The 14,921-nt window shown below is 40.6% G+C and overlaps 1 protein-coding gene across 1 annotated transcript in view; it reads right to left on the reverse strand.

The window, feature by feature from the left end:
* eml2 (EMAP like 2) overlaps positions 1-4,835 on the reverse strand; it is a 119,458-nt gene extending 114,623 nt beyond the window's left edge. Inside the window, exon 1 of the mRNA XM_052044016.1 lies at positions 4,816-4,835. The gene's annotated coding sequence lies outside the window, so the exon portion shown is untranslated. The remainder of the gene's footprint in view (positions 1-4,815) is intronic.
* Positions 4,836-14,921: the final 10,086 nt, after the last annotated feature.

The raw sequence follows: 14,921 nt of genomic DNA on the forward strand, positions 1-14,921 counted from the left end.
AGTTCTAGGTATCCCCACAGGGGAAACACACTTTCATATCCACCCTTCAATCTCCCATAGAATCTGGTATATGTCAATGATTCTCTCATTCTTCTAAACTCCAATAACTCAACCTTTCTTTATAAGTCAGCCTATGAGTCAACCTGGTGAATCTTTTCTGCAGTGCATCCAAATACATAACACTCCAGTACAGTCTCGCCAGTGTCTTTTAAAGCCACATCAGAATTTTTATACTCCATACCCAACACTCCATTAGTCTAATTACTCGCTGCACCTGCATGCCAACTCTATTGCATGTATTGTGACATTGTGATCTCATACCATTTAAGTAATGTTCATTTTTCATTCTTCCCTCCAAAGCAGGTAACCTCACAGTTCTTATGTTCTCCATTTGCCGACTTCTTGCCCATTCACAACCTGTATACCTTAACAGCTCAGTGTCCTCCTCAACCAACTTGCGTCATCAGCAAACTTGGCCCATTCATGCCAGTCATTAATATAGATTGTCAATGCCAGCAATGATCCCTGTTGCTGATTGCCGATCTGATAGCGCCCCATTAATCCTGACTGTTTTCTGTCAGTTAACAACACCCTAACCCTGCAAATGGTACCCCCAGCCCTGTGCACTCACCTTTTATGTTGCACCTTATCAAATGCCTTCTGGAAATCCAAACACATCAACTAGTTCCCCTTTATCCACATCTACAAAGTGCTCCAATTAATTTGTCATACATGATTTCTCTTTCATAAAGCCATGTTGATTCTGCTCAAATTGTCTTAAAATTTTCTAACTGTACTTCTATTACCTCGTTAATAAATGGATTCCAGCATTTTCCTCAATGAGGGATGTTAGGCTAACTGACCTACTTTCTGCCTCTCTCCTTTCTTGACCAGTGTTGTTATACTTCAGGTCTCTAATCCAAGGAATTTTGTTAGATTACATCCAATGCATTCACCATCTCTGCAGCCACTTCCTTTAAGATTCAAGGACATTAGCCATCAAGTCCAAGGGATTTGTAGACTTCTCATCAAGAAGTCAATTCACTGCACTAACTTATCGCCGCCATTTACATTGCACGGACATCAGTGGATTGTACAGTAGTGTTGGATTCAACTGTTTATATAGTTTTTTTTAAACATGCATAGTGTTTAATACACCTCAAGTGGCTGCACAAGGAATGGCCACTTCCTAGCTTATTGGTTCGTCCATCAGGTGAATGTGTGTTCTCATTGGTTGGTTTGGCCACAGGTATCTAATAGGTTTCCTGATTGGACTATTGTTAGCTAAGGAGTACCTCTTATCTCAGGTATAAAAGGTGTCGTTTCTTGCTTATTTCTCTCTTGCCTCTATCTCTCTTTTGCCTCTATTTCTTTCTCTATCTCTTGCTCTCTTCCCCAGCCCCCACCCCCCCCCCCCCACCCCCACCACCACCTGCCCTGGCCCTAGCTCATCTTTAGTTCTTTTTGTCTCGGCTCATCTCCCAGTAGTAAAGCTAATGCCATGTGCTGTGACTGTTTCTTTGTTTTAAACTTTTTCAATAAAACTTCGTGAAGCACCAAGTTGTTTTCAACTCATTCCTGGACTCCTGAAAGAACCTGCAGATTCGAAAATAACTGGATCCGACAGTAGTTTCCAAGACCTGTCATGAGATGGTATAGGTACACCAAGAATCTTATCTTCCACCTAGTCGCTCTTCCTACACAAATACCAAGTAATACCTTATCCTGAAATTAGATAGTGCTGCAGTGATGGAAGAGACTGCACAAATCTTGGGAAAGAGCAGGCTGTTAATAGGACTTCAGCTGTTCACAGAACTGCAAACCAGCCTGCTCAATGCTTAGATTGTGTTGGATGTTTTCAGGGGTGGGGGGGGGGGGGTTGATGGCCCACTTGTGTGCATTGGAGACCATCCTGAGAAGGATGGCTTCCTGGCTTCAAAAGGGTCAGCAAAGGAAAAGTGCAGTCGCAACGGGAAAACAAATAGAGATATCTCATGAAACGGTTGTACATGAAGGCAAAGCAATGGAAAATATGAAGAAAAAAATTATTGGGATTGTGATATTTGGAAACAATGTGCAGCTGTAATTATTGTACCAGCTAATGAGTGCATTGGTCTAAAGTTGGGGTTTATAACTGATGTTTAGAAAATTAATATACTACGTACAGCCAATATAATAAGATATCTTTAGTCACATGTACGTCAAAACACACAGTGAAACGCATCTTTTGCGTAGAGCATTCTGGGGGCAGCCCACAAGTGTCACCACGCTTCCGGCACCAACATAGCATGCCCACAACTTCCTAACCTGTACGTCTTTGGAATGTGGGAGGAAACCGGAGCACCCAGAGGAAACCCATGCAGACGCAGGGAGAACATGCAAACTCCTTACGGACAGTGGCTGGAATAGAACCTAGATTGCTGGTGCTGTAATAACGTTATGCTAACCGCTACACTACCATGCCTGCCTAATACTTCAGAACAGAAGTGAGATTTATGTCAGTAAGCTAAGTTGGGCAGGCCAGTTTGTCCACATGTCTGACACCAGACTCCCAAAAGAGACAATGCTATACCAAGATTTATCATGGAAAGAAGTTACTGGATAGACAGAGGACAGATTCAATGAGGCCTTGATCACATCTTTGAAGTAGTACAACTTTCCCACTGACTCCTGGAAATCCCTGGCCCAAGACTACTCAAAGTGGAGAAGTAGCGATTGGGATGGTATTGAGAACCTCGAGGCCATGCATCAAGAGCACACAGAGGTTCTGCAGATGCAGTGGAAGGACTAGTCCACCTCACAAACTATCCGTCTGCCTCATCTGTGGAGGAGTCCCACATTAGCCAACCCAGAACCCACAAAACTGGAATGAAAAACTGCCTGGAAGGATGTGAAGAGTATTAGAGTAATTTTTGGGCTTTATCAGGAGAGTGTGCTATAAAGAATTTGATTAATATTGCAGGATTATAATTGAGACGATTAAACAAGAGTTACATTAAGCCACATTTATAATTGCCTGTGTACATTTAGAAATAATTGGTTACTTGTGTATCTGTATATTGTTTGCAAATGTTAATTGAAAGAATAATTTCATGTAGATACTCGAGTTTTTAAAAAGAGAAAGCATTTTGGATGTATGTATGCTTTTTAAGAACCACGTACCATGTGTAATGATTTCCAATACACAGCTGTATCAGCTATTACTGTTAGATGAATGTTATACACCTTCAATAAAAGGATATTTGGTTAGAAGCTCTATCCTTATTACTTGCTTAAAAAGAACTCACAAATGTGTTGTGAGAAACAGATTCTCCTGCTACCAAACTCAGAAAATTTTACGTTCATCTGTTCACAGTGAAAGCTACATCTCTATTCTAGAATTATTGGAGAACCAGCTACAAATTTCTAGTTTGGTAAAATGGAATGGGTCTCCCACTTTCCCTCCTCCTGCATCCCACACCAAACATAGGGCAAAAGAGAAAAGCGCTGTGATGATAAATACTATAAATAAAATATTATAAAGATTATAAATAAAAAATATGCCGAGAAATTACAAAGCTAAATGTGCTCAACTGGTCACTCCCATTTATTCTGGGTGGGTATTCACAAATTGTAAATTGCATGAAAGTTTCCAAAAGTATGGCATCGTGTTCAGCACAGACAATGTGGGCTGAAGGGCCTGTTCCTGTGCTGTACTGTTCTATGTTCTGTGTTAATATTACAGGCATACCAAGGCTCTCTTCCTGCACAAATACCAGTGACCACCTCATCCTGAGACCAAACACTTGCAAACTCAGTACCGCTTGAGAAAGTCAGAAATTACTCAGGTTTTCATCCTCTGTTGATTCCTTCAGTTCAAGTACACTGCAAACCAGTAGTACACAGGAAATGCGCGCAGAGAGATTTAAAGTTACTATTCATGACCTACTAATCCATACATGGTCAATGGAGAGCTGTAAAGTTTAAAATAACAACTTTAAAGCCAGTGAGATCATAGCATTCTTGATACAAAACATGACTGTGCATTGCATTAAAAGGGATACCTAAAAGTTGCAAAATAATTTGCAAACCAGAAGACAAAAATAACTTTGTCAATTACAAACCTACTTTTTAACATGCATAGATTTAAACACATGATGATTAAAACACTATGTTGCTTTGACTTTGTGATTTCCATGAGCCCTCTCATGGACACCTACAGTTATACAAACACAAACTTCCTGCAAAGTGCCACATTTTTTTTATAGAAATTTATAAAGTCCACATTCACAACCACACACTTTTAAGAACCCACACAATGCAACAGCTTGTTCTCAATCAGGTTGGTGCTACTCTAAAGCTCAAATCATTTATGAATCACAAATCAAGTGAAAACAACTAAAATGAACAGATCCTGTATAGAGGTTTCTTCAGTTTCACTCTAGGCTGTGGACAAAATAATCATTCACAATAATTGCCAGCATGTCAAACCTATGCATATTCCCTATAAACTAATAAAATTAAAACAGCAGTTTAAAAAAAAGGTAGCTGTGTGCCAATTCATATCCTTAAGCTACACTGGTCTCCCAATGCAAGCAGTAAAGTATGCAAGAGGATACAAAACAGGTGAAGCAGGAAAGCTTTTTTAAAGAAAAATAAAACATTTAATCATCTATTCAGTTACTTAAATAGAAGCAATCAGATTGAGATTAAAGCAAGATATTAATTTAACAGTAATGCATTTCGAACCATTCTGCTGCAATAGAGAGCTCTATATTTAGCTTCTGCCATGTAGGCCTTCAGTAAAGCTGAAAGCCTCAGAGTCCAAGAACTTACCAGTGCAAAACTGCAGCAGAGAGCTGGTGTCATACAGCCCACCATAGCCAGGGATTCGATCCGCCATTCCCCCCTTTTCTTCCAATCTTTTCAAAAAGAAAATACCCAAACAAAAGCTTTTCTTCGTCCTTATTTCACTTTCTCAGGCTCCTTCTGCAGCCTCCCATTACCATAGCAACCAGTTCACTCCAGCTCCTTCACATGCCTTTGAATGGGGGGGAAAAAATCCTCGATGTCTTTCGCACTGAAAAATTCATGTAGATGCATTTCCTACAGCTTTTTTTGTAGGCATTAATCCTACCTTTTTATCCGTAAAAAAATAATTGAGGATTAATAATTAAATCTTATTCCTTTTAAATAGGCTTATTGCAGCACACCTAAGGATGTGATACTCTTTCCCAAACTCCAGTTCTCATTGCTCCAGCCATCCCAGAGAGTTTATTGGTCCACTACCTCCATCTGAGGCTTATTTATTAACGAGCTCATAGCTTACCTCGCCTTCTGTCAGCCAATGAATTTCCACTATCCTCGTATACAGCCAAATAGCTGATAAACTAGGCGTGAAATCGAATTAAACCAGGGTAGCTTGATAAATGGTATTTGATGACAATGTTCAACCCAATGAATGTTTTGGGCTCAAACCTTTTTTTGAGTTTGGTTTCGTGAGTTAACCACTGCAAGGCCAGATCATCGGAGGTAATTTCATCATCATTAGGAAACAGATAGTAACACTCAATGGTGATTAACGTTAATTTCCTTTCATACTTTGTTGTTCATCTACGTTTGTTGATGTCTCTAATTTATAAATAGAGACAACCTTGGTAGAAATGAATGTGAATAGTTACTGGTTCTGACAGTGCATGGCTGCTGAGCTGACACAAACCATTGAACTGAGGAACTGGGGCAGGAGACTGAATGATTACGGCTGTTTTTTTTTGCTACTGGTTTTGTTTCAGCCCCATCACACTGTTGATGTGTGGAACTCCCCCATCCCCCACTTGGCAGTCTACCACAATAGCACTGTCAGCACTCCAAAGAACAAAATCCAAAGTATGGGGAGGAAGTTGCAAAGAGTTAACCTGGATAACTTTCCTCCCCGTTGCTTGACCAGCAAGCTTCCAGGAACGGAATGAAGCAAAAGTAATGGAGGCATCTTCTACGCAGCACTCATGAATTAGACGGAGATCCTGCTCTCTCTTTCTGATCACGACTTTTGATGGAAAGGATCAGGCATGATGGTGACATCCTCCCACAGTCAAATAGCCGGGTAATTGCCTTGATTCAAGCTTGAAAATTGTCACTTGGTCAAGGAGTGAGTAAATGAAACGAATCAAATACTTTTAACCATTTACTTATAAAATGGTGTGTGGTGACGAAGATGTTGCCAGGACTTGAGGGCCTGACTTATAGGTAGAGGTAGGGCAGGCTAGGACTTTATTCCTTGGAATGTGGGGACCTAATAGAGGTGTATAAAATCATGAAGGACATAGGATAGGATAGGATAGGATAGGATAGGATAGGATATCTTTATTAGTCACATGTACATCGAAACACACAGTGAAATGCATCTTTTGCATAGAGTGTTCTGAAGGGCAGCCCGCAAGTGTCGCCATACCTCCAGTGCCAACATAGCATGCTCACAACTTCCTAACCCGTACGCGTTTGGAATGTGGGAGGAAACTGGAGCACCCGGAGGAAACCCACGCAAACACGAGGAGAACATACAAGCTCCTTACAGAGAGTGCCCGGAATTGAACCCGGGTCACTGGCACTGTAATAACTTTACGCTAACCACTACACTGCCGACATAGGTAGGGTGAATGTGCACAAGTCTATTTCCCAAAGAAAGAGATCCTAAGACCAGAGGGCATAGGTTTAAGCTGAGAGCGGAAAGATTTAAAAGAGACCTGAGAGGCAACTTCTTCACCCAGATGCTGGTGCGTATATCGAATGAGTTGCCAGAGAAAGTAGTTGAGGCAGGTGCAATAATGATGTATAAAAGACATCTGGATAAGTACATGGATAGGAAAGGTTTAGAGGGATATAGGCCAAACGCAGGCAAATGGGACTAGCTTAGGTGGGTACTTTGGTCGGCTTGGACAAGTTAGGCCCAAGGGCCTGTTTCTGTGCTGTATTACTCAATGACTCTATAATATAGATTACATCAGGAGCACGTGATACTTTTGGCGATCATAATGCATTAACTGCTGCTGAAAGTGTGTGTTTGTGAACACCTGGCTGAAAAGATGATCAAACTCTGTGATGACCACATTCTAAAGCCTGCCAACACACATTACCAAGTCCCAGACTGGTAAAGGAGAAGCATGGGTGAGGACCAGCAATGGGGCTTTACTCCAAAGAGAGAGCAGATGAAGGAAGAAGAATAAAATAGTGGCAACAAAAATAAATGTTATATGAAGATCAGGAATCAACAAACTGCTGAGATGTGACAAAGGGTATTTTTAACCTGAAATACTAATTGTTTCCTTTCCCATACATACTATCTGACCTGCTGATGTTTCCAGCTTTTTCTGTTTTTGTTTTATTTTTTCCAGAAACTGTAGGGTTCCTATATTATTACAAACCTTGGATTTTTTTTTTCTTGTTAATCCCCTGTAAGAGAGTCACGTCACCAGGGTACTGTATTGCACACTGCAATGTGTTGGAATATAGTTTTATAACTATAGTTTCCAGTAAAGTAAAGGAAATAAATACTCAGTGCAAGAAAGCCATATCACTACTTTCTATGCTTTCTCTAAATTCCCACCAGTTGTTTGCTTTAGAATATGGGGGAAAAATATTAAAAGCATTCTCTCACACTCCCAAATCAACAGTTAAAATGTCAGAAAGCTGTATTTAGATTATGCCTTATACCAATGCACACTCGTTAAGCATAAATGTTCGTGTATTTTACTGTTTAGTGTTTGTACATGGTAATACCTCTTGGATTACTGTCACCACCAGCGGGTAAATCCCAGCCATTTCCATTGATTAGTCAAGTCCAGATAATTCACTTTACAGAGTCATAGAATGCAGAAGAGGCCACTTGACTCATTTTGTCCATCCTGGCTTTCCAATTACAATTATTTTCTCCAGCTCTTCCCACAGACCTGCAAATTTAACCTTTTCAAGTATGTGATTACTTTTTGAAATCTACAACTGAATAAGCTTCCAAAGCCTTCCTGGGTGACTCATTCAAAATTACAGTGGACTTTGTAATAAAGGTTCCTATCATCTGCCTGAAGTTCTTGTAAATTATCCCAAATCGATGTCTTCAAAGGCCCTCATTTCAAACACCACTGACAAATCTCCACTTTCTCTACTCTAAGGAGAAAACCCCATCTTCTCCAGTCATTCTACATAAATGAAGTGTCTCATTCTTACATCCATTCTGCTAATGGTCCTGGGCACTCTGTGTAAAAACTTGACATACATCCTACAGCACACTGCTCAGAATTGGACACGATCTTGTAGGTACGATTTGCATTTGCCTCTGAGAACGTATTTCATTGCAAAGGTGAAGAGTTGAGCCACACCTCTCCCTGTTCAACATGAAAGTGGGTAGAAAATGTCAGATAACATTGAAACCTGTTTGAAGGTCTACAGGGTCAGATCTGAGACTGTGATTTTTATAAGTGCGAACTGTTGACTTTTCACAGCAAATAAGAAAATGTCAAAGGAATCAGGGAGTGTTAACTATATTGTTTGTCTCAAAGAGAGCATTTCTTGGTGGATGCAATGAATCAGAGTGTGTTAGCAATATGATTTTATTGACACCATGTCTATTCTCCACACGACTGCAAATGCATGGCACAATTATCGAGGGATGCAGGAGGTTGGGCACATTATGTTGCAGTGAAATATGACCATAAGAAGTAGGAACAGAAGTAGGCCATTCAGCCCCTCATTTCTGTGCTGCTATTCAAAAGCACCATGACTGATCTGACATTCCTCAAGTCCACTTTTCTGCCCTTTCCCCATAATCCTTGATTTTCTGACTGATTAGAAATCTGTTCATCTTCACCCTTAAACATACCCACTTCTTATGGTCATACTTCACTGCAACTTAATCTGCCCCACAGCTCTGTGCTAAAAAGTTCAAAAGGCTCACTATCCTCTGAGAGAAGAACTTCTCCTCATCTCAAGTTTAAATGGGCTATCCCTTTATTATGTGAACATGCTCTCTGATTTTGAACTCTTCCATGAGAAGAAACATCCTGTCATCATTTACTCTGTCCAGCCCTCTAAGGATCTTATGTTTCATTAAGATCGTCTCTCATTCTTCTAAACTCCAACGAGTAGGGTCTTAACCTGTTTAATCTTTCCTCCTAGAACAACCCCTCTAAACCTAAGATCAGCCTGGTGAACCACCTTCAATGAAATAATATCTTTCTTTAAATAGGGGAACCAAAAGTATTCACAATACTCCAGATGTGGTCTCACTAGTGTGTTGTAAAGTTGCAGGAAGCCTTCACTCTTTCTGCTTATACTTCAAACCCCTTGAAATAAAGGACAACATTCCATTAGCCTTCTCTATTACACGCTGCACTTTCCACGTTTCATGCACTAGGACCCCAAATCCTTTTGCGCTGCAGCTTTCTGCAATTTTTCTCTACTTAAATACTCTTGTTCTTCCTGCGAAAACAAACAACACATTTACCCACATTATAGTCCATTTGCCAAGTATTTTTTCCATTCAGCTAACCTATCAGTATCTCTCTGCAAATTGCCTTCCCACTTATTTTTGTGTCACCAACAAATTCAGCAAACATCCTCTGTACTTTTGCTTCCTCCCTCCAATTTATATATTATAAACAGCTGTGATCCCAGCACTAATCACTGTAGTACCCCACTAGTCACAGGTTGCAAACCTGAAAATGTCCTTCTTATCCCTACCTGCTGTTAACCAATCCTCTACCCATGCCAATATGTTACCTCCAGTACCATGAGCTCTTATTTTGCAACTTAACCTTTTGTGAAGAACCTTGTCAAGTAGCTTCTGAAAATCGACATACATTATATATCTACTGGTTCCCCCCAATCCATTCAGGTTGAGCCTTCCTCAAAATCCAATAAATTTGCCACAACAGCCAGGACCTCCCAGTAGCCACTCACTTCAATTCCACATCCCATTCCCACACTGACATGTCTATCCACGGCCTCCTCTACTGCCACGTTGAGGCCAGGAGAGAGTTGGAGCAACAGATCCTCATATTCCGCCTTGGGAGTCTCCAACCTGACAGCCTCACCATCGATTTCTCTAACTTCCGGTAACTCCACCCTTTCTTTTTCTCCCCCCACCCCCAACTCATTTGTCTTCCCTTATTCCTATGGCTCCCTTCCCCCACCTTGATAACCTGCCCATCTCCTCTCCTCCCCCTCCTCCCCTCCTCCATCCTTTATTCCATGGTCCACTGACCTCTCCTACCGGATTCCTTCTTCTTCAGCCCTTTGCCTCTTCTACCGATCACCTCTCAGCTTCTTACATCTCCTCCCTCCCCCACCCACCTACCTTCCCCCCTCACCTGGACTCGCCTCTCCCCTGCCTGTGTGTGCTCCTCCCCCTCCCCCCCACCTTCTTATTCTGGCTTCTGCCCTCTTCCTTTCCAATCCTGATGGAAGGGTCTCGGCCCAAAACGTCGACTGTTTAGTTCTCTCCATGGATGCTGCCTGACTTGCTGAGTTCCTCAAGCACTTTGTGTGTATTACTCCAATAAATTTGTTAGACATGATTTCCCCATTGTGAAGCCATACTTACTCTGCTTGATGAGCTTACAATTTTCCTAACATCATGCTATTTCTTCCTTAGTAATTGATTCTAACATTTTTCCAACAATAGATGTTAGGCTAATCGGCCTATAGCCACTTTTTGCCTCCCTGTTTTATTGAATGTTGCTGTCATGTTGACAGTTTTCCCATCCTCTGGCACTTCTCCAGAACCTAACAATGTCTTATTGTCTCTCTCTTTATTATTTTTATTGCTGGATTCTGCATTTATCCCAGTCTTTGGGTCTACCACTAACTTTTGCCTCCTACAGTGGGATATAGATCAGTTACAGATATGGGCAGAGAAGTGGCAGATGGAGTTTAATCCGGGCAAGTGTGAGGTGTTGAACTTTGGGAGGTCAAATGAAAGGAGAAAGTATTCAGTTAATGATAGGGCCCTTAGTAGCATTGGGGTACAGAGGGATCTTGGGGTCCAAGTCCATAGTTCATTGAAAATGGCTATGCAAATGAATAAGGTGGTAAAGAAGGCGTATGGCGTGCTTGTCTTCATTGGTAGGGGTGTTGAGTATAAGAGTAAGGAAGTCATGCTGCAGCTATATAAAACTTTATTCAGACCACTCTTGGAGTATTCCATGCAGTGCTGGTCACCCTATTATAGGAAGGATGTGGAAACTGTGGAGAGGGTGCAGAAGAGGTTTACCAGGATGCTGCCTGAATTAGAGGGTATGAGCTATAAGGAAAGGTTGAAAAAACTTGGGTTGTTCTCCCTAGAGCGTCGGAGGCTGAGGGGAGACCTGGAGGAACTCAGTGGGTCAGGCACATCTGTGGAGGCACATCATTTCAGGTTGACACGCCCTCATCCGGACTGGACAATCTATACATCCAATGATCAAGTCAGATATTGGCAGTAAAACCAAGTGCCCTTCCAAGGCACGGGATGAGCACTGACCATTCAGCCTCTTGAGCTTGTTCTACCATTCAATTAGATCATGGACAAACTATCTCAACTCTATTTACTACTCCAGTTCTATATCTATTAATCTTCTTACCCAAAAGGTGATCTATCGATCTCAGTTTTTTAAATTATCAATTGACCTCTGCATCCTCGTCAACATTTCAGGGGATTATAGATTTCCACTACCCTTTGTGTAAATACTTTTGACATCTTTATTATATAAACTGGCATTTATTTTCATGCAATTTGTGCTGTTTTTGAACTTATCCCAATAGAAGAAATAGTTTTCCCTAAAAATTCATCACCTGCAATTAGCATAAAACACACTCTTTGGTAACCTAAATGCACTGGACTCTGCCTCTTAAATCCATTTCACTGACTTCAATGGAATGAATTTAAGAAGCAGAGCAGAATGTATTGCTGCCACAGTTTAACATTAATGATTGGGAATTAATTTCTCAGCACTTATCCTTAGCTACTCAGTCAAATCATTTGATTATCTGAAATACCTCAATTGGATTACCTTGTTAACAGTTACACTCAAGGGGAATCATGTCTTGTTTCACTAGCCTGACCTGATAACTAGTAAATCACATCCCCCTTCCTGACGATGCTGTCACATTCTCAGTCTCTTAACTCTACCTCTGTCGATTATTCCATTATTGTCACTTACGTTTTCTTTTTGCACTACTTCCGATTACACCACTATCTTTGCACCATTCTATTGTTTTGCACTCATCGTGGCATTTATTGTTGTATTTATTATTATACAGTTTACTCTATGAGCTTCACGCGAGCAAGGTATTTCATTGCACCCTGCTGTATATGACTAATCTCATCTAATCTGTGCTGTACTGCTTCTGAGACCAATAAATCCTCCCCAAGATGTAGTACCTAGAGGTTACCGCAACATGTATAAATTTTGTGGGGGGTTAACTCCAGCTTGCTGCAGAGTTGTATTTTATAAACACTTCCATGGGTCTCCATGTCAACTATTTTTTAGGAAAACGTAGAAGCAACTGCAAAATGTAAAATGAGTAACAGAGCAGAGATGAATGTACAGAGCTCTGCTGATGGTGCATCGCATTGCTAAACCAGCTTAGATCAGTCTGCAGTACAGCTGACTAATCATCATTGGGTCTGGTCTCAGATCAATTGGAATACAACTGAAGATACAAACAAACAGTCAAAACAACAATACTAATCAAACTCTCTCCACATGGTGACATTACTTTCATCTCATGAAGATCATTAACTCTTCCTCTGTTGAGTCCCAATATGAAGCAATATCTGATTAAACAATAGAATGCTTCAAAGGTTTGTCCAAGAGGTTTTCTGTCTGACATCTTTTCTACTTGGTTTGACTATATTTACTAACTCTACATCACCCCTAATAAGTAGTCTATCAGAAAAATAAGTACCCCTTCCACATGCAACAAAAAATGTGAGCATAAATGTGAACTTCTCTGTGCACAATATAAACAGACCAATAGGTAAGTGAGTGGTAATGGTCTGATACATTCTGCCGCAGGATTTTGGGAATGGTGGATAGTGACATCATGGTGTGAGTTAAATAGGAATAAAGCAAGGCAAAACTTTCTGTCTATCAAAACATGTGGGCAGGTGCATAAAACATCATACATCATACAGTGTGGACTTGTTAAAAAATTAGTTCATTAAACTTCCAACTTAAGTGCACAAAATAATTAAAAAATAAAAATTCATTTTAACAGCTCTTGTAATTTATTTTTTATAATTAAATGTTCTTTTACAGTCTGTTAAGAGCTTCATACACAATGTCAGGATGCAAATTGCTCTCTCCAAGAGCTTATCTTATTATCTTAGTTATTTTAATTGATTTACAACCTTGTAACACAACATTGCAGCTGCTTCTGTGATGCATCGTGAAAATCCTTGGAACAATCTCGAAATATATAATTCATAGTGATAATTAAGAATTATGCTCCTTTGCAGTGTAGATAATCAATGAAGCTCTGGTTTACATTTCTGCAGTGTTAGCAATATTTGTTTGGGGGATCTACAAAATATCATGCACCAGTACTTCCTCAGAGAATGATTACTCCAAATTCCTATGTTTCATCTCTCATTTCAGGTTCATCAATCCCAATTTCCAATTTACACATTTACCTTCAATTGGCAGTCTTCATTTTTAATGACTATGCTGCACATGCGAGTCATCTGATTGAAAGAGGCACAAGAAATTGAAAGAGTCATGACTATTCGGAAAGGACAACGAGGAGGAGACAGTGAAGAAATATTTTTTGGATGGAAGGTGGAATATAATGGCTTGCAACTTAAAAACAAGACTTGCAGTTCTATCATGCTTTTCACATCCTTATCAGGACATCTGAAAGCCAGCTGAGTAGTTTTGAAGGCATGGTGACTGTTATAATGCAGGATACATGACAGCCAAATTGCACACAGCAAGCTCCCACAAATATCAACGTCATAATGAGCAGATAATCTGTTTTGGAAAAGTTGACTGAAGGATTAGTATTGGCCACAGAACCGGCGATAACTCCCTCATCTTTACATAAGCTAATGGTATCATCAGGGATGCCCGCCACCCTGACCATTCCCTTTTCTCTCTTCTACCTTCTGGGAAAAGATACAGGAGCTTGAAAGCCCAGACGACCAGACTCAAGAACAGCTTCTTCCCCACTGCTATCAGACTCCTGAATCAATCACCTCCTTCACATCCCTTTCCCAGTGGTGCTGCCATGTTCTCAGTCTCTTAATTCCACCTCTCTTGATTATTCCATTATTGTCACTTTAGTATTTCTTTTCAGGATTGAGATTATCCACAAGGCGATTTCAAAATGGAACACATTGGTTGGATCTCTGAAGGGATTGCTGCACTGTGGCAGGTGAGAAGTAGAATGAACTACTTGCACTACGGATTGCACTACTATCTTTGCATCATTCATACTTTGCACCATTCTGTTGTTTTGCGCTCATTTCCGGATTTTTTGCTATACTTATTATTACCACGTGTGCTGCTTAATCTGGGAGCTTCACGCGGGCAAGGAATTTCATCGCACCGCACCCTGGTGTATATGGCAATAAACTAATCTGAATCTAACCTGAGGATCTTTAATGTCCACCTGGGAAAGTGGAGAGGGCCTTCATTCTACTCACCTGCCACAGTGCAGCAATCCCTTCAGAGATCCAACCAACGTGTCCCATTTTGAAATCGCCTTGTGGATAATCTCAATCCTGAATGGCAGGACCATCTCAGCCTTTTCCCTGTAACTTCCTGATATCTGGATATAAAAGTAACTAGTTTCACTTAAAGCTGCTTATAAAAGGTTGAGGCATACATTTTTGGATGGGACATCACACATTGCTTGTATGCAAAATAGTTCTTTCTATTCTCTCAACTTCCTAGAGTTTTAAAGAGAGA

This window comes from Pristis pectinata, chromosome 35 (genome assembly GCF_009764475.1).
Source record: "Pristis pectinata isolate sPriPec2 chromosome 35, sPriPec2.1.pri, whole genome shotgun sequence".
NCBI classification, from domain to species: Eukaryota; Metazoa; Chordata; class Chondrichthyes; order Rhinopristiformes; family Pristidae; genus Pristis; species Pristis pectinata.